A 25,873-nucleotide genomic window follows, 5' to 3' on the forward strand; every position below is an offset into this window, starting at 1 on the left:
AATGTGATGCTGCACTTCCTAGGAGCTCTGCGGACATGAGCCTCTGCTTCTGCCTCCCCACACAGGCTGGGGGCTTTCAGTGAGGATGGGGGGCTGCTGGGGATGGCAAAGCAGTCCCTGACCTTCAGGTGGATTGTCTGAGGCACCAAAGTCACCCCACTCCCCTAGTTTCCCTCCTTTCCACAGCAGGGCGGTGGGGTGGGGAGACCTTGAAACATAGCACACCCCTCACCCCAGCCCTGCAGTTGTAGGGTTTCTCTGGCCTCTTCTTGGCATCTGGAAAAGTTTGGGAAACTTAAAAAAATTTTTTTTGAAGAGTTTGTCTATTTCTCCCCAGCCTTGCCAGGGAGCCACAGCCAAGAGGAAGAAGGGAAGGAAGAGTCTGGGGGAGTGGGGCACAGAGTAGAAAGTCACAAGAGAATAAGAGCACTAGGGAAAGTGGGGCATCCCGTGGGTGACCCCTGGCTGGATTTCTTGGACCTACCAGTATCTCAGCCAACAAGAAAGACCTCCACAAAATGTTGTCAAGCCCACCCATGCACACAAGGCCTTTGGTGGTCTCTCCCTCTGTTGGGGTCCCTCCAGCACCCTGCTCAGCACATCCTGGGGCCATCCCTGTCATATGCATGGACACCCAGTGGGAGGGGCAGCCTGTGACTGTGGCCCCCATGGAAGGAGAGGTCACGTTAAGATGGGCGACCAGGGGGCACTTGGGTGGCTCAGTGGGTTAAAGCCTCTGCCTTTGGCTCAGGTCATAATCCGAGGGTCCTGGGATGAAGCCCTTATAGAGCCATTGAGCCTGGCATTGGGCTCTCTGCTCAGCAGGGAGCCTGCTTCCCTCTCTTTCTGCCTGCCTCCCTGCCTACTTGTGATCTCTGTGTGTCAAATAAATAAATAAAATCTAAAAAAACAAACAAAAAAGATGGGTGACCAGGGGCCATAACAGCAGCTCAAAACAGGGATAGAGGGGGAAGGCAAGAGAACTCTAGGCCTGTGGGATTTCTTCTTTCTGGGTTTCCATCTTGCTATGAGCAGGATGAGGGCAACATGGGAATACTGACTTCCAGGTGCCAGGGCCATACTGGACAATGACAGAGGTCAACGTCCCTGAGCCCAGCATTCTCCCTCCGCCAGTTTGTGTGTGTATGTGTGTGTGTGTGTGTGTGAATTGGGGGGGGTCCCCCCTGCAGCACAGAGCAGTGGAGGCTGGGCTGAGGTGGCCCACGTTTCCATCAAGAGGTAGGGGTAAGGGCGCGTTATAAGCAGAACTCTAGGCTCATTCCAAGAAAGGGGACCCATGTGACAGACGGCTGTTTCTCCAAGAGGACCCAGATTGTCTTGTCTAAGGAGGGTAGCCCCTCACCCTGATATGCCCCCCCCCCAGTCAGCGCCAGGGCAGTTTCCTTTGCGTGACTCCCAAGAACACATAGTGGGTCCCACCTGGCAGTCCCTGCAGTATCTTTTCCTTTCCTTTTTTTTTTTTTTTTAAGTAATCTTTACACCCAACATGGGGTTCAAACTCATGACCCCAAGATCCAGAGTCGCATGCTCTACTGACTGAGCCAGCTTAGCACCCCAGCTCCTGCACTGTCACCAGGTAACCCACCCCTGCTGCTCCGGAATACGGCAATGGCTCAGTGAGGGTTCGTGCCCCATCAGGAGGACTCGCCACTGAGCATGCCGCTGAGGGGGCCAGAAGTTCGCCTCCTCAGTGTCCCAAGGATGGCTCCATCCCTGGAGACAAAGGTGCAGGGGAGCCTGGCGGGGAGTGGGCAGCCGGCAGAGGCTGGGTGCGGGGCAGCCCGGAGCACACGGGAATCAGCAGGAAATGCAGATGCCCTGGGGCGGGCCCAGGGATCCTTGTCGCATCAAGCCCTCCTGGGGATTCTGATGGTGGCTCTGGTGTGAGACCGGCTAGCTAAGTGGGAGGATCCTGACTGGGATGGAAAATGGGAGTGGGGGGCGGTGGCACAAGGGCAGCACTGCCCAGACGGAAGGGGGCATCTGGTCCCAAATCCTAAAAAGCAGAGTAGAGAGCAAAGAAAAGGCAGAAGCAAAGTGGTGGCAGGGAGGAGGGGACCGTGGGCTGGAGGGGGTCTGTAGCGGAAGAAGAGAATCCCAGAGAGCAGGAAAGGGGGAGCAGGAGGGCGGGGTGAAGTAGGGAGGAGGCGGGGCTGGGGACGCTCCTTTCCGCCAGCCGCACTTCCAGGAGCCACCCTGCCCCCTCCAGGCACCTGCTAAGGAGGCAGCTCGCGCCGGTTGTGTTTCTTTAACCCCTGGGGCCTGTTGACACAGATTAGTATCGCTGGTCAGGGGTCAATAGGGAAGGCTCTTGAGGTCAAGACCTGAACAACTGGAGTTGTAATGAGCCACGTGGGGAAGAGGCCCAGGGAGAGGAGAGGGCTGAGGAGGGAGGCGGAGGAGGAGGAGGGCCAGGCTTCGTCTAAGAAGGCGGCGAGTTGCCAGGAGCTGGGCCACTAGGCGTCCAGCCGGCCTGGGGAACCTGCCTGTGTGTGGCTGGCTGACTAGAGCTAGACGCCCAGCTAGGAAAGGACCGGGTAGGATCCAGCCCCGAGGTGGGGCCAAGAGGTGAAGGGTGACCTTACCTGACTGACTGATGCAGACCCCTTCTTGTGCAGACAGCATCAACCCTGCTCTGACCCTGAGTGACTGCACCCCTGCTCCTCCCTAGGCCTTTGGGGGGTGGCTGCGGTGGTGCTGTGTCCCCTGAGCCGCCCACCCATCTGGGCTACCTGGCAGACCCTGGGTGCAGGGGCCATGCAGTGTCCTTTACACCAGCTGGGACCGCCTCATTCCCACCTTCTGAGCTAGGATCTGGGATCCAGCCACGCCTGGGGCAGCTGCCTCCTGGCTCCTTGGCTCCACCCCTTCCCTGGCCTGGGGAAGGCCCTGGGGCGCAGGAGACTAGTCCACTACACTGAACCAACAAAGGCCACTCTGGGATCACCTCCAGAGAGAGGCTGGTACAGACCAGAAGGAGAGAACAACCCCTCTGTGCTTAGAGGAAGAGGGGGGAACAGCAAGAAACGGAGGAACAGCAAGAAACGGAGAGACCGGCTCACATGTGACTTGCTGGTTCACCTATTTGGGCAAAAGGGGGCTGGGTTCCCTCTGAAGCTCCTGGCCTCCTGGCCTCCACGCTTCCTCTAATTTGTCCCAGGAGGCCGAGGAGAAGCAAATTCGAGGACACTAACACACTGGGCCTCAGAGGGGGGTGGGAGGCACAGCACAAGAGGACATTCATTCGTGTGTCCGCAGGGTCACGCAGGTGGCTCACCTGCAGGTCTGCAACAGGCCGGGAATGTGCACACCATGCCTTAATGTGACTCTAATCTGTTTGCTATGTTTATTAAGCACCTATGACCTGCCAAATGCCCACGAGTACAGAACCAGAGAAGCTGCCCTGGGCAACGTCCCCTGCAGTTGGAAGGCGGTGCCTAATGAATGAAATGCAGAGCCTCCCCAAGAAGGAGGGCCAGGCTTTGGGGGTGAGAGGTGAGGGAGGAGAAGGCTGCACCAAGGGGAGGGGGTGTGGTGAGAGCTGAGCTGGGTGTGAAAGACAGTCGTTTTCAGACAAAGGGAGAAAGAGATAGGATGATGGAGAGAAACAGGAACTGAAGCCCAGAGGCTTGGACCAATCCAGCACACTCAGGGCCCACAGAGGGGTCTGTCTGCTGGAACACAGCACGGTGGGGGGGGGTGTGAGGGGAGATGATGGTGGAACGGTCAGCAGAGGCTAGAATGTGAGCGACTCCGGGAACCCAGCTAAGAAGGAGGCGCCTCTGGAAGATGGTAGGACCAGCTGCCCGTTCGAGGGTGGCCACAGAACTCTACAGGAGAGAGTATTTCCCCTCCCCGGTATACACTCAAGAGCATCAAAAACATACGTCCATGTAAACTCCTTGTACCCCCATGTTCACGGCGGCACTGTCCACAGTCGCCCCACAGTGGAAACAACCCAGATGTCCATCAACAGAAGAATGGATTAAAGACAGGGGGTAAATCCACGGTGGGATATTATTCAGCCAGAAAAAGGAATGAAGTCCTGAGCTCCTATGACAGGACCTTCAGGGAAAGAAGCTAGGGACAAAAGGCCACACCATGTCTGATCCCCTGATAGGAAATGTCCAGAACAGGCAAACCATAGGGACGGCAGGCCGACTGGCGGTTGCCAGAGGCTGGGAGGCAGGAGTGGGGACAAAGTGCTCACGGACATGGGGTTTGGGTGGGAGTGGTGAGAATGTTCTGGAACTAGAGAGAGGTGGAAGCTGCACAACACTGAATGCACTGCCACTGAATCATATACTTTATTTGTTTTTAAGATTTTATTTTTACATAACCTCTACACCCCACGCAGGGCTGGAACTCACAAGCCCTGAGATCAAGAGCCATACGCTCTTCCGGACTGAGCCAGCCAGGCGCCCCTGAAACGGACACTTCAAAATAATGACTTTTATTATGTGACTTACATCCCCCTCAAAAAAGACCCCCCAAATCTGGAAGAGAGGGGAAGAAGCTGAATTTGGAAAGCAACAACGGTGGTGAAGAGGCAGGGATTAGAGCCACCAGAGCCGCAGTGACTCGCTTCCGCGGGCTCCCAAGCTTGGGTGGCTGGGGACAACCCCCACCAAGCAAGGCATGGGATGGACAGAAAAGGGAGGAGCAGGGAGTGTCGTGAGGTCACTATGGATACTGTATCAACTGGCTGTTGGCCCAAGAGCTTGAAAAGAAGAGTTTGGAGAAATCAGTCCTGAGATGAGCCCGGGGATCAGCGGTGGGGGGTGTGCGATGTGCTCAGAGGGGCCGGCCCCGGGCTGCTGCTCCCTACTGCATGGCCTCCAGCAAGGTTCTTCTGTCCACGGGGCTCCCAGGCATAACTCGGGGCTTAGAACAGCATGTAGTTCATGGGACTGTTGTGGGCTTCAGTGAGCTGGGGCTCAGTGACAATGACAGCATCACCAATTATGAGGAGAGGAGAGGAGAGGAGAGTGGGCAGACTCCGGGAAAACCAACCTTTACAAGGCAGATGGAGCCGGAGAACCTGGGCAAGGTAGCTGGAAAGAAAGGAGGCTGCATGCCGCAGGGGAGAGAGGGGTCTGGTCTCACTATGGGTCTGGGGACCAAGCAGACCACAGGCAACTGCAGATGGAAAGCCAGGCCTGGGAGAACAGGCCAAGTGACAAGTTCTTGGGTCCTTGACCAAGGCACATGGGATGTGTGGGCAGCAAGGCTCTCGCCCCCAGAGCCTCCTGATCCCATGCTTCCACCCTCCCTGCCTGGAGCAACAGCCTTGCCCATGGTGCTGGGCCCCGGAGCTCAACACATGGCACCACTCTATGGTTTCTGGCACCGAAGAGGAATTTATTTCCTGGACGAAGCAGCCAAAATCGTTCTGCACCTTTGTTGGCGAGCATGGTACAGTCGGAGCCGACATTTTCTAACGGGGCCGGGGAAGAGCAACTCAAAATGGATTCAGGGAGGGCGTCAGCTGAGGAGCAGCTGAAAGAGGGAGAGTTTTCCGTGGTCTGGAAGGCTGATGGCTGAGTCTGTAATGTCAAGTACACCAGGGCTTTTAGTGAGTTTGCTTTAAGTCAAATCCTGGGATACGCAAGCCACCTTGCGTGGGGCCAATCTACAGCGACAAGAAGTCTTAGTTTAAAAAAAAAAAAAAAAAAAAAAAGCAGACCAGGGGGGCTGGCTACCCCAATCGGGAAAGCATGCGACTCTCAGTCTCAGGGTCATGAGTTTGAGCCTTGAGCTAGGGGTGGAGGCTACTTGAAAAAAAATTTTTAAATCAATCAATCAATTAATTAACTTTAAAAAGCAAACAAACAAAAAGAGCCCAGGGAGTGGCTCTGCAGAAAATTACCTAAGAGAGAGCCTCATGTCCAGGGAAAAACAGGCTCCCATTTATGGGTGGAAGACCACCATTGTTCTGAAGAATCTAAAATGACCGGCTAAGCCTGGGCAGGAGGGATAGCTCCCTTCATGGACCATCTCTCAGGGCCTCAGAGTGCCAGCTCTCTGGATTTACAGGCCCACTGTCCCATCCCAACTCTCTGAACAGCCAGCCCAGAACCATGGGGGTACAGCGGCTTCTTTTCGGACGTTCTCCTTGGCCTTTAAAGGGCTTGGGCCTTGGGCCCTCTCCTGATGAGGGCTCATGATGTAGGCCAAGGCAATGTCCTAGAAGGAAGAGAACCAAGACCCCCAGAGGCCATCCCTCTCCTCTCTCCGCCTTCCTTCCTTTCCCTTCCCTTCCCTTTCTCTCTGCTCTTGACATTCACACGCACGGAGACGCGCACAGACACAAAAAGACGCTCTAGTGCACAGGGATCCGTGTAGAATTAATGCCTCACAGCCTATTTACAGACATTTTACCAAACAAAACATCAACTCCCAATGTTTGACAGGAAGCCCCTCCCCTCTTGTCAGGAGCGATCCCTCCTAAAGGGGGTTCCCAGAGATGAGCAGTAAAAACCCCAGGAAGGGGAGAGGGAAGAAAAGGAGCGATTACAAGACGGGAGAAGGTAAAATTATAAGGTTGGAGCTGTCAAGGCAAAAGAAGGAGGGGGGGGGTAGGCAAAGTGACTCCACTATTAGAGACTCGGTGTGAAACACAGAATTCACAACAGCCAAAAATCTTGGCGCTTTGTCTGCGGAATAACAGAGACTCGGTGGCCTGAGGGCTGAGAGGCATCAGAAGCCGCCCCACACACAGCCCGGTCCGCTCACAAGCAGCACACATCCATCCCCTAAGACACATAGGACTGAGTAGTGCCCACACCCCAGGGGCCACCCCCGCAGGCCACTTCCTACTGTACCTCTATCCGGCCATCCTGTCCTCTCTCCCAAGGAGCACCTTGGAGGAGACCAAAGTTGGAAAGGAAAAGTGGAAACTGAAGTGGAAAGGGGGCAGCAGTGTCCCCATCGTGGACAGGAATGAATGGTGGAGGCAGGCTTTCTGGGCCCATCCAGAAAGGAACGAACTTGGGTTTACTGGTCATGCCTCTGCCTGCTGTGCTCTGTGCCTCAGAGGACCAGATGTGCATTCTGGAGAAGCCAGGGTGTGCCTGGTGTCCCTGCAGGGGAGCAGGAGGGCACAAAGCCCTTCCCACCCCTGCATGCCCTCCTCCCGACTTCCCCCACCCAGAGGGGCCGTCAGGCTCCAATGGCAGGAAAAGGTCTGAGTCCCTCATGCCCAGGCGCCTCAGTGGGCAATGAGGACAAGGGCAGGGGGGCAGTGAGAAAGGATAAGTGTCCCAATCCATGTCCAGCTCTTGCTGCCAGAAAAGGGAGGGAGGGGAATGGACAGAAATGTCCACAGCCTGTGGTCCCTGACACCCATCAGGGGTCAACACACCGGGGTTGCTGGGGTGGGATGCCTGTTCTCTCCCACTCCCACCCAGGGACAGACTTGCTAAAGTCTCCAATCCTAGCACCAGGGAGTCCTCGGGGCCTTCCTCTGGTCTGACTTGTCCACTGCCATCCCTTTCCTTTGCTCTGTCCAGGGTTCCCCACCCTGACACCTCTGACATCTGGACAGGATCGTTCTCTGCTGTAGGGGGCCGTACTGTTCATTATAGGACAGTTAGCAGCATCTCTGGCCTCAGCCCACTAGATGCCAGTAGTGACACTCCCCCTAGTAGTGATGACCAAAAATGTCTCCAGACATTGCCAGAAGTCCCCTGGGGACAGAATCTTTTACACACACACACACACACACACACACACACACACACACACACACACACCGCTGAGAGCCTCTGTGCTCTCCGATCACCTGTGTCCTCTCCCAGGAGCAGGTCACACACAGCTCCGGGCTGGCACAGACCAGGTGCTTCTGTGTGTCCACACAAATCAATGGGGGGGGCAGGTGGCTGCAGAGTCCCTTCAGAAGAGAGCCACCGCCCCATCCAGACAAGTGCCACCATGTCTATACCCACAAAGGCCTGTACCTTTGGGCATAGGGCCGCGGAGGTCAGGGTGCCTGGGGGCCCTCCCCGTCCTCAGCTCTGCTGACCTCCCCTGTCATGCCAGCACCCATAGTGGGAACTCAGCCCCCGCCCCCCGAACCTGCCCAGCTCCCGGGAAGGGCTGTTGTCCCTGTGCCATATCAAAACATGGGGCTTTTAATAGCAGCTTCCTGTGGGGCTGGACTCCCCCCACCCCTCGCCTCTCACTCAGCCCTGCTCCTGACGGTGCAGCCACAGCGCCCTGTAATTAGGGCAATTGTAATCTCTTTTACTAACAGGTAGATTAATAGCAAGGCAGGTTCACAAAGAGTCCTAGAAAGGAGCTGCTCACTGCAGAGCAGGCAGGGAAGGGCCTGACGCTTTGTGGCAAGTGCACTTCACAGCCCCGCTTGCTCCATCTGAAGCGGCTCTGGGCCTGGAGTCTGCTGGCTGTGCCCCTGGGCGCCCCGGGTACTCACTGGGGGACAGGGGCGGCGGGGGGGGGTAGCCCAGGGAACTGCGCTCTCCTTGGGCTTCTGTGGCCTCATGGGAGCACCAACAGTTGGAATCCAGTGACCCTCCAAGTTTCCCCTTCTGTCCCAAGGGTGTGATTCACACTGACTTTTACACACACACACTCCAACCCACGCTCATACACAGACACCCACCTCCTGACGCTCAGACACACACGCACAGACACTCACAGGGTAACACATGCTGCACACTCGCAGCGGAAAAGAACGGACGAAGTTTCATAAACACGCATCCCACCCACGATGGCACGGCCAAGGGCCCTGGAGGCAAAGGATGCCTGGCACTGCCACATGCAGCTGCCACCACAAGAGGAGGAGGGAAGAAAGGCTTCAGGGGACAGGCCTCTCCCCGTCCACGGCTCTGTCCACAGCTCTCTCCACCACTGCACCTCACAGGCCTCCTGCTGGGCCTCAGGGGTCGCGAGGCGGCCCCCACCTCACGGTGCCGGCGGACAGTCAGGCTCTGGGCAAGGTGGAGCACCGAGCAGAAGGGCTGGGGGACAAGAGGTCTGAGATGCTGTAGCCTCAATGGACCAAAGAGATGTAGACAGTGACACGAGGCCTGCGTTCAAGGTGAGTGAACATGCGAGCGTGCACCGGCAGACGCAAGGGGGACGGAGCCCGAGAGGAGCACGCTCACACGCACAAGCCCCTGGAGACTTGCAGGAGGAGACCATCCTGGCTCTGGGGTAGGGCACAGGGGGCTGTGTGTCCCAGCCTGTGTGGCCCTGGGGAATGCTACCTCTGGGGCACAGGATGGATGTGTTTGTGTGTGTCCCTAGCCCAGAGTGAGGGACTCGCCCTCCCTCAGCCTCCCCTTCAGTCACAGGAGGAACGCGGCTCCCCAGGCAGGCCCGGCTCCTGGCAGCCAATGGCGGGGCCGGCCTCAGCGGTCAGCGGCAGCTGCGTCCTCGCAAGCTCTCAGGGCTTGCACCTCGGCAGTGGCGCAGGGAGGTGGCTGCCATGCAGATGCTGTGACCCACACCTGCTCACTGTCAGGCAGCCCCGGGGCTTCCAAGGGAACGGACATCGCCATGCCAGAGCTCTGAGGAACCCTCCCCACCGGCCGTGCTAACAGAGAGAGGCCTAGAGTGATGTCCAAGATTAGCTCTTACAGTGGACAACAGCATGTGTCCTTTGGGGATACGGGAGCTGAAGCAACACACATCCATAGGTCGGGAGAGCATGCAAGTCTTGATCTTGGGGCTGTGAGTTGAAGCCTCACACTGCAGGGTAAATTGTACTTCAGTTTGTTTTGTTTCGTTTTGTTTTTAAGGGGCAGCCTGACGTGATGTGTACGTGAAGTGTGTGTGTGATGTGTGCAAATGACGGGAGTGTGTTTCTGGGGCTCTGGGTAGCGTGAACAGGGTACAGCTGAGGATGTGGACGGAAAAACCGTCCCGCGTCGTCTGCAGGAGCCAGATTTCCAGGTGGCAAATTAACAATCCATATGAAGCATCTTCAGAAGAGTGTGCACCCTTTGCCTGGTGACTCAGCTGCCACCAAGTCTTGTCTGAAGGTCAGACACAGAGCTACCGAGCTCGGTGCATCAGGATGTCCATCCCAGCAGAATGCACAACATACGGGCTTCTTCCCGGAGAAAGCAGGGCATCAACTCTGGCATGCTGAAGTCTCAGACAGCCATTTAAAAGGCATGTTTCTATTTTTTTTTTTTTTAAGATTTTATTTATTTACCTGACAGAGAGAGATCACAAGTAGACGGAGAGGCAGGCAGAGAGAGAGAGAGAGAGACGGAAGCAGGCTCCCTGCTGAGCTGAGAGCCCGATGCGGGACTCGATCCCAGGACCCTGAGATCATGACCTGAGCCGAAGGCAGCGGCCTAACCCACTGAGCCACCCAGGCGCCCTCTATTTTTTTTTTTTAAGTTCTATTTATTTAAGTAATTTCTACATCCCACGTGGGGCTTGAACTCACTCCCCCGAGATCAAGAGTCAGGCTCTTCCGACTAAGCCAGCCAGGCATCTCTGTATTATTTTTTTAAATAAGCATCTATTTCATTAATAACAAAAGGTAATTTCATTTACTTGTTTATTTATTTAGAGAGTGAGTGGGGGTGGGGGCAGAGGGAGAGAGAGAATCCCAAGCGGGCTCCATGCCCAGTGCAAAGCCTGACGTAGAGCTCAGTCTCATGACCTTGAGATCATGACCTGAACCAAAATCGAGAGTCACTTAACCAAATAAGCCTCCCAGGTGCCCCATAGAAGGTAGTTTCTCATTTCCAAAATGAAAAGGGAATAGAAGTCATTAGAAATGTTGAAAATTAGGGGAAATGCAGCTAAGAAAAGATGCTAAACCACCAAAATTTAGTTTTCAAAAAATTGTGATGGGGTAGGACACACGGTGGTGTTAAATTTTAAAAGCAGCACCCGGAAGTGTTTGTATCATAAACTCCAAATTTTAAAGAACTAAATATGTGCATGAATAGGTGCAAAAAATGCAACAAAAGGTGGTTATTTAAGGTCGCAGAATGTTGACTTTTTACTGACCTCCCCCCGACTTCATGCTTATCTGGTGTTTTTATGATGAATGTGCACTAGTCTTATAATCAGAAAAATACCTGTTTTTAAAACAGAGGACGGATGAGCAACGGCACACCTGCGACTATCGCCTCATCGTAGAAGAACAACATGAGGCCACAGGAAACCACAGCCCCGTGGGTCCATCGGGATTCACGTGGAACTTTCCCACTCAAGTGGACTCTACGCCAAATGACACAGAGTAAGGAGGAGGGTGACAGCCCCAAAGCATGGTCACGCTGCAGCAGGCCACGTTCCTGCGACTGGGCACTGGGGCCGCTCTCCTACTGGACACGGGACTTTGGAAAGGAAACTGGTCTCCAAGAAAGTAACAGGCGGGCACATGGGGCTGGAGAAAGTAGGTTCATGGCCAGGGAGGAGGAGGCTGGCTAGAGGAGCTTAAGGTGGAAAGGGAGAGCTGGGAGTCACCTCAAAAACTAATGAGACCGACTCTGAGGTCTGAGATAAGCAAAGGGGGCAGCAGCGGCCAGAACAGACTTCGGGATTGGCTCAGAAAAGTGACTGTGTGTGTGCCAGTGTGTGAGAAACACACTGTTCACATTCCTTTAATAATTTACTAAGAACCACACGCAGCCACCAGAGCTGGGTGCACATGTACCAGCTGGGGGACAGCAGCCATCTTGGACGGGGGAGGCCAGGGCCAGAGGGGTCTCCAGGAAAGAGAGGACTGGACAGCCAGCCATGGTCTGCACCCACACAAGAGGACTGGAGGTGGGGGCTTCGGAGGAAAGAAGAGGGCGCAGGGTGGGGGGCGTGCCTCGGAGCCAGAGGCAAACCGTCCCGCTGTCTGATGCTCCTGCAAAAGGCTCAGGGCTGCAGCCGGCCCGAGGGTGCTGCGGGGCACCTACTAGGTTAGTAGGTGGGGAGGATCCCAACGGGGGAGGAGGTCCCCTCACGGGTGAGCTCGGCAGCCCCGCTGGCTGTCTCTGGAGAGGACGTGGGCTCCGGGGACTGCGCACCCCTTCCGTCTCGCAGGGCTGGCCAGAGAGACAAGAGCAAAGGCCTGGGAGTGGGGGCAGGGTGAACCAGGGCCGGTGGCCCGCCCCGTGGTGGCCCCTGTAACAAAGGGCCCACAGAAGGAGGGGGCCAGGAGGAGGGCAGCTCTTTCCCTATGTTCCTGACACCTCAACAGCCATAAAGCAGAAAAACACATTTTCTTTTTGAGAAACGAAGTCTCTTTCACCCCATTAACCCACAGCTTCTCACTTGCCTGCCACATTCCTTCCAGCCCACCAGAAGCTTCTGCCACTCCTCATCTGTCAGAATTCTCCCCTCCTGATGCCTACTCGGCACACGGGCCGCTCTCCCCTGCCTTCACTTCCTTCCTTCATCAGCCCTTTTTCTGATTTTTATGCCATTCCGCGCCTTTGTGTCATTTCGGGGATGGGCGCAGGATGCTTCCCAGCTGAAGGTAATTCGATATTCAAAATGGGTTTTGGGGTTGTACAAGACTATACGCTGGGCAAGAGACAGATGTGAGGGCAGATAAAACACAGTCCTAGTTCCAAGATTCCAGAAGCAGAAAAACCTATACAATTAAGTGCAAGTGTCACAGGGAAACGAAACTACCTAGCCACCAGCCGAGCCCCAGGGTCGAACTTGTGTTCAAACGGGGCCTCGCCCGGCTGACTGTTCACTTCTGCCGCAGACTCTCCAGAGGAGCCTGTCTCCTAATGAGACACAGAAAGGCAGGACTCGCCGCCTTGGGATCATGCAGCCTCTCCCAGAGAGGGTGTGCCAAGGAGGCCAACACATGCCTCTGCCCACAGTCCACAAACCAGCGAGTGGGGCTCTGGCACACCAGGGGCATCCCTGCAGCCAGAGCTCTTTGTTGGAAAGGAACACAATTCAAGAGACCTTGCCAAGCCAGGCTGGCATCTGAGTAATTATATTAATGAATCTCTGAGTTAAAAAATCTAATATTAAATGGTGGCTTCGGGACCATCTTCCTCAGTTACCGACCCACGTGGCCGAACAGTCCTGGGCAGCAGCATGGCTTAAACAGACCGTGCGTGTGCATGTGTGTCTGTGTGCGTGTGTGTCTGTGTGTGTGTGTGTGTGTGTGTGTGTGTGTGTGTTGTTTAATTTAAAAGAAATGCTTGTATTTGAAACGGTGCCCAGAGATCTGTGTGCCGGGCCCACTTTATAAACCACAATACCATAAATAAGTGAGAGAAATCTGGCCCATCCTCAGGGCAGGGGCCTCTCATTTGGCCATACTCTTGGGCTGGCAATACCCTGAGGGTTCCTAGTCCGCAGAGCAGCGGCCTTTGTGTTCGAAGCCAGCGCTGCTCCCCACAGAGTTCCCCTTGGCGATGCAGGCAGGGCCTTGCTTGCAGACTTCTGGGCCTTGCCTCCCCAGTCCACACTCGCTAGCTATCTCGATCCCGAGTCCAACTCAAAAGTTGAGCTCCACACATACGAAGGGCAGACTGCACCCAGCTGATCCTCCGGTTCTGGCCAACTACCCGGTGCAAAGCAGACCAACGAGCCACCATACTGGCCGTCGTCTGTGGGCACCCCCCCACCAGCAGAAACAATGACCCGAGTGGCCACACTATGCGTGTTGTCAGGGCCAGAGGGCACCGAGTAGACTACAGCCACACAGTCGACTCAACAGGCACTAAACACAGGTGAGAAGAAGGTGCTGTGCTCCGAGGATTACCTTTCCCGTGCGCATGCAAAATGTAATCTGCTACAAGTGACATCGGGGAAACCCAATTTCTGTGACCTCCGTGTGTCGGCAGAGACTGCAGCTCCCTCATCCTGTTCCACCGGTAAAGTCTCTTCCGAGTGGCAGAGTCCTACCCTAGTTGCTGGGCCTGGGAGTGTTCCTGCTTCTGAGGAAACAAGTCCTGGCTCTGGACCCGGTACACTTGGGGGACCCGTCGGGCCGGCAGCCACAGCCGCCTGCTCAGGTCTGCACAGGAAGTGCTTGCCTGGAAGGTGAGGGAAGGGGCAAGCTTTGCCTCTTGGAAACTCCTTGATAGGCAATAAGGAATTGCTGTTTAATGATTTCTCCATTATTATTATTTTTTAATAACAGGCAAAAGATCTGCACCAGCACCAGGCTGACTGGCAAGGCCTTACACGCGACACTGCCTCGGCCGCACAAGCCTCTGAGCTTTGAGGGGGAAAGACCCTCTCAGAAGCCTCATGATTCCCTAGAAAAAGTCTCCCGGCCCTAGAGCCCTACACATAACCAAGCAAAGCACAGGAAATAGAGCTGCAAGAAACGCAGAGCGTAGGCCGGGTGTGGGGGGGTGCCCTCTCCGATGCCAGAGGCAAGGGCTCTCTTGAGGAGAGGCACAGAAGCTCTGCTTACCCTCTCCCTCACCCCCCATGACCCCAGGCAGGGCTTCTCGGCCTCGCCACCTAGTGATGTTTGAGCCAGACGATTCCTTGTTGAGGGACTATCCTGGGCATGGGCCTCCACTCACTAGATGCCAACAGCATCCTCTCCCGGGTGTGCGAACCAAGTGTCTATAGACATTGCCAAATGTTCCCCGGAGGTCAAAGTCACCCCTGGTTGAAAACCACTTAGTTCTAGGGTGACCAACCATCCTGGCATGCAAAGGACAGAGGGATTTCCTGAGACAGTGGACTTTTAGAGCTGAAACCAGAAAACTACTGGTCATATTGCGACAACTTGGTCACCCACCCTTCCTTCCAACTAACCTCCATCCTGCCACCTGCCAACAAATGGATTTCATCCTCAGGAATGTGAAGAACACCTCTTCACCACCCAACAGGAAACTACGTCTCATACACCAAAATAGAGGACATCCCACCCCATAGCTTCTTCTGGGGCCAAAATATTATCCTCGTCTCCTGTGTCTTCCCAGGCGCCAACTCCCAGTGCCATGACTTCCAAAAGTCTCTCTGAGACGTGCTCCAAATTGCTCACATATTTCTTATATTACTAAGGCCAGAATTGGCCTAAACCCTCTAGTAGGGGAAGCTGTCCCGCCCTGGGGAGGACATGACTGGGGAGCAGGGTTCTGGTTTGCCCATGTTCAGCTCCCCTTAAGCTGGTGGCCCCAGAGGCATGAAGAGGTCACCTGGGACAGGGAAGAATGGAGAGAGACCATGGGCTCCCCCGTTCTCCCTAACAGGCAGCTGAGTCTCTCACAACCTGCTACACACGAGGAGGGACCCTGAGACCCTCTAAAGAGATGAAAGAAAATGGAGTTTCTTGCCCTGGCACTGGTTGAACACCTAAGGGTAGATGGCCTGTCCTCACCCCATGGACCCCACCCTGCTCAGCCCCAGGCACAGTAACCCCCCCCCCAGCTTTCTAACCATTTGCCTCCTCCCTTTAAAGGCCTCTCTTTGCTTGGTCCCCCAGGGAGCGTTCTTATTACTATGGAAACAGTGATGTCATGTGGCCGGGTGGGGCTGCAGGTCCCTCCCACCACCTCCTAAGTAGGTACCCTGCCTGCCTACGTCACCACTCAGAAATTTATAGCCCAGCGCCGGGTATTTATAAGGTGGCTCTGGTGTGACCACAGATTCAGTGCAGGGCTGGTAGCTATTTATAGTCAGAGAATATACACTTATTACACACACACACACATACACGCACACACCCCGTATTCTGGGCCACGTGTTATATAACTGCCATTATGCAATAACACCCATTATATAATAATTACGCGCTAATGGGGATATAATCTGCAGGCGTAATAAGGACACACTCCTCAAAGGCTGCACTCAGTCAGCCTCCTGCAGGCCGCCTCCAGGGATCTCCTGATCTCTTGCATTTACTCCGCCCACTCCAGAAGAGTCACCAGGTGTCACTCTACTCCCGGCTGTCATCTGCAGCTTCCCCTAGACCAGCTGACCCAGCCACAAAGCTCTCTCCAGATTTCCTTCTCCCAGTCTTATCCGTGCCCCTGGCCTGGAGGGAACGCTCTTCTCGCTGCCACAGTTTTAAGCCCGACACAAAGAATCATGATGTGATAAATCCTGGAAGGCTGAGGCACACTTCACCCCCCCCGTTTTTTAAAAAAGATTTTATTTATTTATTTATTTATTTATTTATTTATTTGAGAGAGAGCGCGAGAGAGCGAAAGAGTGAGAGAGAGAGAGAGAGAGCACAAGCCGGCAGGGGTGGGGAGAGCAGAGGGAGAAGCAGACTCCCCGCCGAGCAGGGAGCCTAACCCAGGACTCAGTCCCTGGACTCCAGGATCATGACCAGAGCGGAAGGCAGATGCTTAACTGACTGAGTCACCCAGGCGCCCCCACCCCCATTTTAAGAAAGGAAAAAAGCAGTAGCCACCTGCAACCCTGGAAGGAGCCTGTAGGGTCTAGAAAAGCCTCTGGGATGCCAGGCTAGTTGATGAAGCGTCTACCCCACGCAGAGGTTCACTCTGGCCCTCCAGGAAAGGGCTGGGAAGCTGGCTCCAGAGAGGAGAGGCTGGGGCCAAGCAGGGCACAGCCAAGCAGGCCACTTCTCAACAGACCCTTGTTCCGTCAGTGCCCCTGCCACACACCCACTCCCATGGTGGCTGAGCCTTTGGCGGGGGTCTCAGCACAGCTGGGGCTCAGGCCCTGACTTCCACCATCCAGGTTACACAGCCGATAGAAATGCACCCCCCTCCCCAACAGGATCTTGGCTGCTCAGACACTAACGCACATTCTGCTGGGCACCCAGCTCCCAAAAAGGACAAGCAGAAACTGTCACCTCAGGGGGAAAAGAGGTCAGGGACGTTGGCTCCACACCTAGGGTGACGGGAGACACGGGTGGAATGGGCAGAGTAGGAAAAGTCAAGACCGCAGTGGCACTCAGTGGACCTGATTCAATTAGCCCAAACATACCACTGGCTCTTAAAATAGTTATCTCCATATTTAAGTTATTTGATCTACGAATTGATAAAAAAAAAAAATTAGAAGAGCCTACACAGATCAGGGAAGTGAGTTTCCCTCTGGCGCAGGAGGGTTGTTTGGGGAGCTTGTCTGTCTCTTTCATTTCTCTATTGTTTGAATTTTTTTTTAGAAAGAGTGTGTTTTACTACCGCAATAAAAAAAAAAAATTGAATACATCATTTAAAAAGAGTAGCGCGGAGGCTCAGGTGACACTTCTGGTCTCTGCGTCCCACGTTGCAGAAACGAATGACTGCTGCTCCTCGGGGTCTGGGATGGCCCTGACAGTGTCACCAGCTTGTCATAAAGGCCTGGGTCTTCCAGATAGCAGACCCCCTGCTCTAGTCCCCAGATCAGCACCCCCAGGACACAGATCACGACGACGCAAGATACTAGGAGGAACATTCCGTAGGACAGTCCTAGATGGGCTCCTGATTCTTACAAGCGAGAGGAGCCCCCAGGCTGCTTGAGCCCAGGCTTCTGCTGCCCAGGAAGGGAAAATGGCACACCACATGCAGAACAGAAGGGGCTCAGAGGTTCTGTTGTCACGAGACTGAGAGGAGAGGCAAGAAGTAAATGCGGGCAAAGTTCTGAATCCCTCTATTTCTTCCATGCCAGAGGCTCTCTGCTGGGGCAATTCTCTCCCCATGGAAATGTCTGGAGCTATTTTGGTTGTCACACCTGGGGTGGGGTGCTGCAACTGACATCCAGCAGGTGGAGGCCAGAGATGTTGTTAACCGCCCCACAGGGCACAGGACCGTCTCCACGACAGAATGGTCTGGCCGGAAAGCCAGCAATGCCGTGGTTGCGAGACTCGGCTCTACGGGAGCTGTTGTCGGTGGCTGAGAGGGTATATCCCCGTCTCACTAGCCACAGAAACAGGAACATCTCTAGCGTGCGCTAGCCTCTCCCTACAACCCCACCCCTCCACGTGCTGGGAGAGTGTTTCTGTACACAGACCTAAAGTTTTCAAACTTTAAGGAAGAGGTAAGGGGAGAGTTTACGTGAGGGAGCATCAAAGACAATGTAGAGAAGATTACTGCAAACGTCCAGCAATCATCTGGTTAATTAGGATAATTACATTCATTTTTATTTCAAACATTGATTCCAAGCAGACTCCCAGGAAAAGGGCGTGACAGAGCAAGGATCAGGGATCCCAAGATCCAGCAGAGCTGCCTGGCCCTAGGCCTGGACTTTCCGCCCACTCCCTCCCCTGCCCCGCACTCCAGGGAGGGGTGCCAAGAAGAGAGCTGGCCACTGCAGGGTGAAGACATCCAGTGGACCCAACTCGACCCATATCATGCTGCCTCTCAGGTCGGAGGCAGGGGGCCAGCTGGTGGGGGGGCCAGCTGGTGGGGAGGCCAGTGTCAAGGACAGGCCAGGTGCCCGATCACTGTCTCCACCCCACGTGCTCAGCAGCTGGGGGAGCCCTTGAGCCGAGCCACAGGCTAGACTCCAGCCCCACGGTCTCAGCTCCTAGAGAGCAAGGGAGACCATGGGGACCCACACAGCTTTCTCCTGTGAGACTCCGCCAAGGCCAGCAATCCCCATGAAGTTCAAGGAGCAGTAAGGTCCACAGGTGGAAGTGCTCAGTGACCTGGATCTTGGGGTCCTTCTGCCGGCAACTCCTCGTGTGATCTGAGTGCCGTGACACCTCTGTACTTGGGTTCCCGTCTCCGTACGGGCCCAGGGATAATAATTCCTGCCCTGCCTATATCATTCAACCATTGTGAGAAGGGACTCAGCTTCTGGCGGCTGAAAAGGCTCAGCCAGCTGACAAAAATGAGCTAATTCCTCACTGTCTTTCAAGGTGTGGTTCAGACAGGTCATCTTCCAGGAAGACTCCCAGGTCCCCCAGATCTGATTCACCGATCCCCCCTGCACACGGGGACTGCTGTGTGTCACCTGAGCACAAACACATTCAGCCAGGCACAGATGTAAAACTAGAGTCGGTGTGAGAACCTGGGCGGTTAACACAGGACTCAGCATGGTGCCGCAGTCACAACTGGGCCTTTGAGGGGGAAAACGGAATGAAAGCAGGGAAGGCTGAGCAGGGGTGTGCCCCTTCCTCCACTGGACAGGGAACAAGAAGTTGTTGGGAGCCTGAACGAATGTTTGCCCCTTAAGTTACTGGATGTCCCCCAGATAACAGCAAACAATGGTCCTGACCTGGGGCAGCAGCACGCCAGGCCAACATTAAGACATCAAGAGTGAAGACAAGGGCCAGAACACCCCCCTACACACACACTCACACACACACACCAACAGACAGGCCACAGTGGCTGGTGGGGGGGACAAGTCACTTGGGAGACAAGCCCACAAAGAGCAACCCCAGAATATTTTTTTAATCCCCAAAGGGCCAGAAAATCAGTTAGTAGATATCCATCTGACAGAGTAAAAAACACAGGCACCCAGGAGGTGAGGCCCGTCCAGCCAAACCTCCCTGCCATAGCGCAGAGCAGCCCCTCCGCCTGCTGGGACCCTCTTCTAATGCCAGCAACCCCTCGGCTCAAACATGCTTAAAATGGCGACAGCGGCCTGTGGGGCCGGCGTGTGTCGTGCTGTTTTCCACGGTGCCCTTGGTGCCAAGAAAAACCTATCATCAGAAATGCCGTCAGCTATATTTATCTATCTCTCAGCCCCCCAGCCTCCTCCTCCCGTCTGCCAACCAGGCCCTGCGGAGCCCCCTCACCCAGTGGGCACGCTTCCCCGTTGCTGACGCCCGTGACCACCTGCCCAAGCCTCACGCTCCAGCGTTCCCTTCCCGAGCCGTGGCACTGAGGCCTCCACACAGACACAGCAACCGACGGGCTGCCCCTCTCCTTACCGCATGCTGCGACGCACCCACATGAGCTGCAAGGAGGCACCCCGACAGGCACCGGTCCTGGTGTCTCTAGTCCCAAACCACTGGCGAGGGCAGCCCTCTGTCTCCTTTCAGCCTCAGCTCCCTGTCCTCAAAGTCCTCCAGGAGCTGGGGGCCGTGTCCTCTGGGAGGGGCACCATGGCTGCAGCGTCTCACAAACCAGCCATCGTGGAGAGACAAGAGGTATGGGGTGGGGTCTGGAGCGGGGGGGGGGGGGGGGCGTGAGTGAGAGAGCCAGTCTGGGAGGACTGCGGCTGGTCTCAGGCCAGTAGGCTACAGGACGCCAGGCTGCTGGGTAGACCTGTCACCCCTCCATTTCAGTCCCTGACGGAGAGCGGGGAGACCCAGCCTGTATTTGAAGACACTTAGAATTTCCAAGGAATGTGCATGCTAGAAGGATCCCCATTCCCTTCCCATCCGAGGGAGAAACGGCATAATCTGGGACACTAAAGGGAAAACGGCAAAGTCAAGGTTCAGGACTACTCAAATCCTACAGCTGTCCCAAGGCCTCTGCTAGGGACATACGGGACATACAGGGCCAATACAGGACTGTCCCTGGGTGCCAGGCATGTCAGACCTTTCCCTACCCAAGCAGCGGGCTCTAACCTGACCCTTCCCACCCTGGGGCCTAGCACTGAATGTCTGAAGGTGAATCAGCGACCATATCCTAAACCCCCACACCTCCCCCTCTCGCTTCGTGGGGGCAGCCCCCACTTCCCTTGTCAGCCCTCTCCCCAGGAGACTGCCCATCGCCTCCAAGCCCCCAACTCAGGAAGGAGTTCCAGGGAACGGACCCCTCTGAGAATGAAGCAACCCAAATAAAAATTTTAAAACCCAGAAGCTCTTTCTCTCCAGCCCCCTCCCCCCTCCACTGGCAAATGAAAACAAACAAGAAATCAAAGAGGCCTTTTGTGCGAGCACCGCGCTGACACGGCTGGGGCCTTTGAAAGGACTTCTGAATCGGACACTGAAGGATAAAATAACTGAAGCGTGGCAGCTCCTGAGACAGGGGTGGGGGGTGGGACCGATGGGGCAAAGAGAGAAAGGGGTGGGGAGGGAGCCACCCTCTCTTCCTTGGGCAGAAAAGGGGATGCTCTGCAGGACACTAGAACAGAGGGGGACCTTGGCGCTGCCCTCCGCCCCTCTGGCCCACCCTTCCCCGGCGCCCCAGGTCTCTGCAACACTAGAAAGTGGCAGAGATGAGCCCTGCCTCCCTCTTCACAGCCCCTGGTGAAGCCTTAGCGGGTCTTCCCTCCCCTCCAGCATGGATCACTGCACATTCACGCCTCCGGGACAGCGCCTTCTAGAAGTCATCCTGAGGCCCTCACACAAAACCTGCCGGCGGCAAGCAGGAGACTCTCGTTCTTAGAAGGGCCTCGCTCACAGTAGGTTCACCAAGTGCGGATTTCATGAATAAAGGAAATTCGACCACCCTGTGGCAGTGCCAAAAAGTAAACTGAATCCTCCGGAAGTAAGTCCTTCTGGGCATCTGAAGCCCAGCCCTCCTGCTGCAGTGCGGCCCCGTTTCCTCTGGGTGGTGGAGTACATTTGGTCACCACGCTCAGGCATCCGGGTCCCCTCCGGCTTATTCACAGCCCAAGCTCTGCTGGTTCAAGCTCAGACAAGGGTGAGTCTTTCTTTTCCCTTGAGCTACAGCTTCCAACTGAGCCAGCAGAGTAAGCACTCCACCAAGAGCTCTGTGCATCATGGCCAGTGCGGACCCCTGACCAGCGGGGCAGACAGGCTGTGGACAAAGGGGACAGGAGCAGATAGTCAAGGGAGTCCTAGAATGAGACCAAGCCAAAGGACTAGGTCTGGTTATTTCTGGTCTCTCTTTGGGGTCACATCCCCTCTTGAGGCTAGTCTGGCCCCCTATCACTCTTTTACCCCACCGAGCAAGGCATCATCGTTCCCAGTCACATTAACAGAGCACAGGGGGCTTGGGTCAGCTTCAAAGGTGTGCAACCTGGACAGTCACACATGACCCATGCTTGGTTTTAATGCTATCACTGTTGTCACACTGCAGTCCCTAAGCGTTTCCAACTAGGAGCCCCACACTTTCATTTTGCACTGGGCCCCACAGATCACGGAGCTGGAAGGCTGGGCAAATCCTGTGGCTACCATGGGATCTGATCGTGCCCAGAGTTTGTGTGTCTGTACCAAATGCTCCAGTTTAAGAGGGCCTCCAGGAAGTGGTAACCAAAATGACAAGGGCTCGAGGAGCTGCATCCAGTGCGGGCGGTGGGAGGGACTGGCAACGTTTGGCCTGGAGAAAGGATAGCTTCCTGGGGAGAAGGGTGGAAAGGAACCCTGAGAGCGGGCTTCGGCATCTAAGAGCCTGCCGTGTTACGGAAAACTTGGCTCTCACCTTGCATTGTCCCTTACCAGGAATAAGACTGGCAGGTGAAGGTGACAGGGAGGCAGCCTTGGGCTCACGAAGTCCTAACAGCAGTGACGGCGGCCGCCGTGAGCCACGGCCTGCTCTGTGCCCTGTGCCCGTCTCTGCACGTGTTAGCTGCTTTCATCCCTTTCACCAGCCTCTGGGTTGGACGAACAGAAGAATTTTACAACCGAACTTGACCTTTGCACGACACCAACGTCTCCTCCAGGGTGTTCTAAAGGGGACCTTACGTTGGGTTAAAAGATGATCCGCAAATTTTGCTAATCTTAGGAATCTGGTTCCCCGGGCCCTGCAGTCTCCGCTAGCCCTGGCACCAGATGGTGCTGCCTCAACGACGCAGACCAGTGGCATTTCTGGGCCTTGAAAAAGGAGGCCGTGGGTGAGGTGGCACAGGGGCCACGCTAGGGGTCAGTCCCCCGGGGAGCGCGGCGGGTGCTCCTCTGACCCCTCCCACGCATGGACCCCAGGACCTCCAGATGGGCCGAACGTCCAGCAAAGACTTAGGGGCATTGCTGGCATCGGCTGCATCTTGGCAGGGCTAACACGGCCAAATGATGCCCTCTCCCACCAGGGAAGGACCCACATGAGCAGTCCTCCCTCGGACCAGGAAACCAGTGCTCGCGGCAAAGCCCTGAGCTCTGACGCAAAGAGCAAAAACCAGGGGACTCCTACACCTGAGAAGGGCGACAACGCACTCGGAAAGGTTCACTTCGACAATTCGTTAGGTGCTAATCCACTTTCCGTGACAGGTTCGCTCCCGCCGTCCCAGGACCCGGAGGTGAGGAAGGAGGCAGAAACTCCTTTCAGAGCACTGCACCAAGAGCCCAAGGGAGCGCCCGCTGCAGAGTCCAGACAGAGAAACCCTGCAGGACAAATGACCCAAGCCCTTCAATAGCAACGACCCAAAAACCGCCAGAAAAGAAACCAAGATGGAAGAGGAGGACCACCTAGAGGTTAGGAGTCTTGAAAGACCTATGGACCCATTGCACTGTCTGCACCTGATTTTTGGTTTGTTTTTAGAGCTCTAGGCCTAACATGGGGCTTGGACTCACGACCCTGAGATCAAGAGTCGCGTGCTCTGTCGACTGAGCCCGCCAGGCGCCCCTGCACGCCCCTGGATCCCGATCCCGATCCTGACCCGGACAAACAAACAGAATTAGGAGATGATTAGGGAAATGTGAACACTGACTAGCCTGACCATACTAAAGAAACTGTTGATTCTTTTTAGGTGTGACAGTGAAATCGCAGTTATGCTCTTCACAATTCCTTATCTTTAGAGATGTGCCCAGATATATTTACAGCTGAAAAGCTACAATGTGGGGCGCCTGGGTGGCTCAGTCGTTAAGCTTCAGCTCAGGTCACGATCCCAGCATCCTGGGATCGACCCCCACATCAGGCTCCCCACTCCGAGGGAAGCCCACTTCTCTCTCTCCTACTTCCCCTGCTTGTATTCCCACTCTCACTTTCTCTCCCTCTGCCAAATAAATAAATAAAATCTTAAAAAAAAAAAAAGGAAAGAAAGAAAAGCTACAATGCTTGGATTTTCTTCTAAACAACACAGCGTGGGTGGGCAGTGGGGGTATGGATGAGTCGAGACTGGCCGTAAGTTGGCAAACTACTGGCCCTGGTGAAGGGGGTTCCTTCTACATGTGAAATTCTCCACAGTGAAAAGGCAGAGATAAAGGAAAGGGCCACCACCCGAATATCTGGACTTCACCAGCCTGCACTACCAGCCTGTAGGAGGAATCTGACAGCGAGAAGCTGCCATTTCCATTCAGTAAAGCATTTTATCACTTTCAGATTTTTTTTTTTTTAATTTTTAAGCAATCTCTCCATCCAACGTGGGGCTCGAACTCACAACCTGAGATCAAAAGGCACATGCTCTACCGACAGAGCCAGCCAGGTGCCCCAGATTTTTCTATTTCCTAAGGCCGAAGCCTAGATCAGGGCAGGTCTGAAGATACCGGTCCACCCTCAGGGCCCTGTGGAGGGTTTGTAAAGAATTGTGCCCACTACCAGACCAGCCCAGCCATCCTTCCCCACACAAGCAGGGGCCTCCAGGACCCACACTTCTGGACTATCTGCGACCGCCCACCTTAGGGCCACCTCTTTGGATGGCAGGACATCACCAGGGATACACCTCTCTTCCCCATGACAGTGCTCTCTGACCCTGCTCTTCCTCAGCATCCCCTCCTAAATGGGACAGACACATGACGAGATTCCTTCCTAGCAGGAAGGCTAGCCCTCTGGAGGCCAGAACAGACTCTGGGTGGTCTTTGGGACCCCGCACACTGGGAGTGGAGCTCCCAACATCACACAGCCATGTCCTTGATTCCTTTTCCAACCACAGCTCCTCTTAAAGCTTCATGTGGGCAAAACAAGAGCACCAAGGGCCATGGATGACGACGGCACTTGCAGGTGAAGCGGCGCTCCCTAGCTTAGTACCATGTCATACTCTCTTGCCATCCAACCTGGCACCACGGCCAGACCGGGTCCTTGGGCCCAGTTTTAAGGAAAGAAAGGTACTTCCTTTAGAATACACAGCAACTGTGAGCCCTTGCCACCCCAGACCGCCTTCCCAGGTTCCAGTGGGAGGAACAAGTGGCAGGCTGCTGAGGGCGTCGGAGTGCATGGGCATGGAGAGGGCTATGCTGTCCCATCGATGCTGTGTGAGGATTTAGCCAGAAGAAGACGTCTTCTAGCAAACTGGGGTGGCCTGGGAGGAAAGCCGTGCCTGCTCCTCGCATCCTCGAGACATCCTCGAGACATCCTCGAGACCATCTACCCCAGGCCCAGTGTGGCCCGTGCTCCAATGACTCACCCCTGGTCCTGCAGTGAGGCACGTTTGAATTAAAGCAATTCCAGCAAGAAATCCTACCTTCGTTGAAATTATCTGGAGTCCAGAGAGCCGGAGTAGGGATGAATTATTTAAAAATGTCCTCAGTTCTCCACTCAGCTTTTGTCAAGGAACTGGACCTCAGCCGGGACAGAAATGGCTTCGGCCGCATTCGATGGGGCATGAATTCTCTCATATTCCTGGGCAAATGATCTCATTATGTCTGGGGGGGTGGGCGGGGATGCCTCCCTTCTCCCGACACCTGCCTGGTTAGTCCAGGAGCCAGCAGGCTGGCCACAAACTGTCTCCTTCATCACACACACTTCATCCTAACTCAGCCCCATGCTGGCAGCAGTCAAGAATCTGGCCTAAAATAAAAGAGGAAAGGGAAACAGCTCAGCTACACGGATCTAGCTAGAGAGCAGGGCAGGGGGAAGCCAGAGAAAGATGAATCCTGATTTCCATCTTAGAGGCCCCAGTGCTGAAGTCAGAAGGTACCGAATCCCCTCTAGAAGGTCTGCCTGGCAGACACAAACTCAAGGCTCCAGGCTCTCCCGAAGCTACAGCACCAACAGGCAAACACCCTTCCCACTCTGACTTGCTGTGTAGACAGAGAATGAGAGGATAACTTTTCAAATTTTTCTTTAGTTTCTTTTCCAGAAGGAAAAAGAGTGAAGAGAGGAGAGGACTGGCGGTTGCTCATTCTTCATGAGGGATCATGAGAGTCACACAGGGCCAGGTGCAGGCCTAGAAAGATCCATGGAGGGGGCAATGGCTTCCGGCCAGGTCAAAGGTGAGGGGGTTTGTTCGCTGCTTCCAAACAACCACCAAAGCCACCTCT

At 55.1% G+C, this 25,873-nt stretch overlaps 1 protein-coding gene and 1 long non-coding RNA gene across 2 annotated transcripts in view; one reads left to right on the forward strand and one right to left on the reverse strand.

Annotated features, from left to right (window-relative positions):
- Positions 1 to 25,873, reverse strand: part of NFIX (nuclear factor I X) — a 69,365-nt gene that overhangs the window by 41,009 nt on the left and 2,483 nt on the right.
- On the forward strand, positions 19,710 to 23,974 carry LOC125083948 (uncharacterized). The gene is made up of 3 exons (XR_007122416.1): positions 19,710 to 19,978; positions 21,020 to 21,266; positions 22,946 to 23,974. It is a non-coding gene; the product is annotated as an uncharacterized LOC125083948 (long non-coding RNA).

This window comes from Lutra lutra, chromosome 1 (genome assembly GCF_902655055.1).
Source record: "Lutra lutra chromosome 1, mLutLut1.2, whole genome shotgun sequence".
NCBI lineage: Eukaryota > Metazoa > Chordata > Mammalia > Carnivora > Mustelidae > Lutra > Lutra lutra.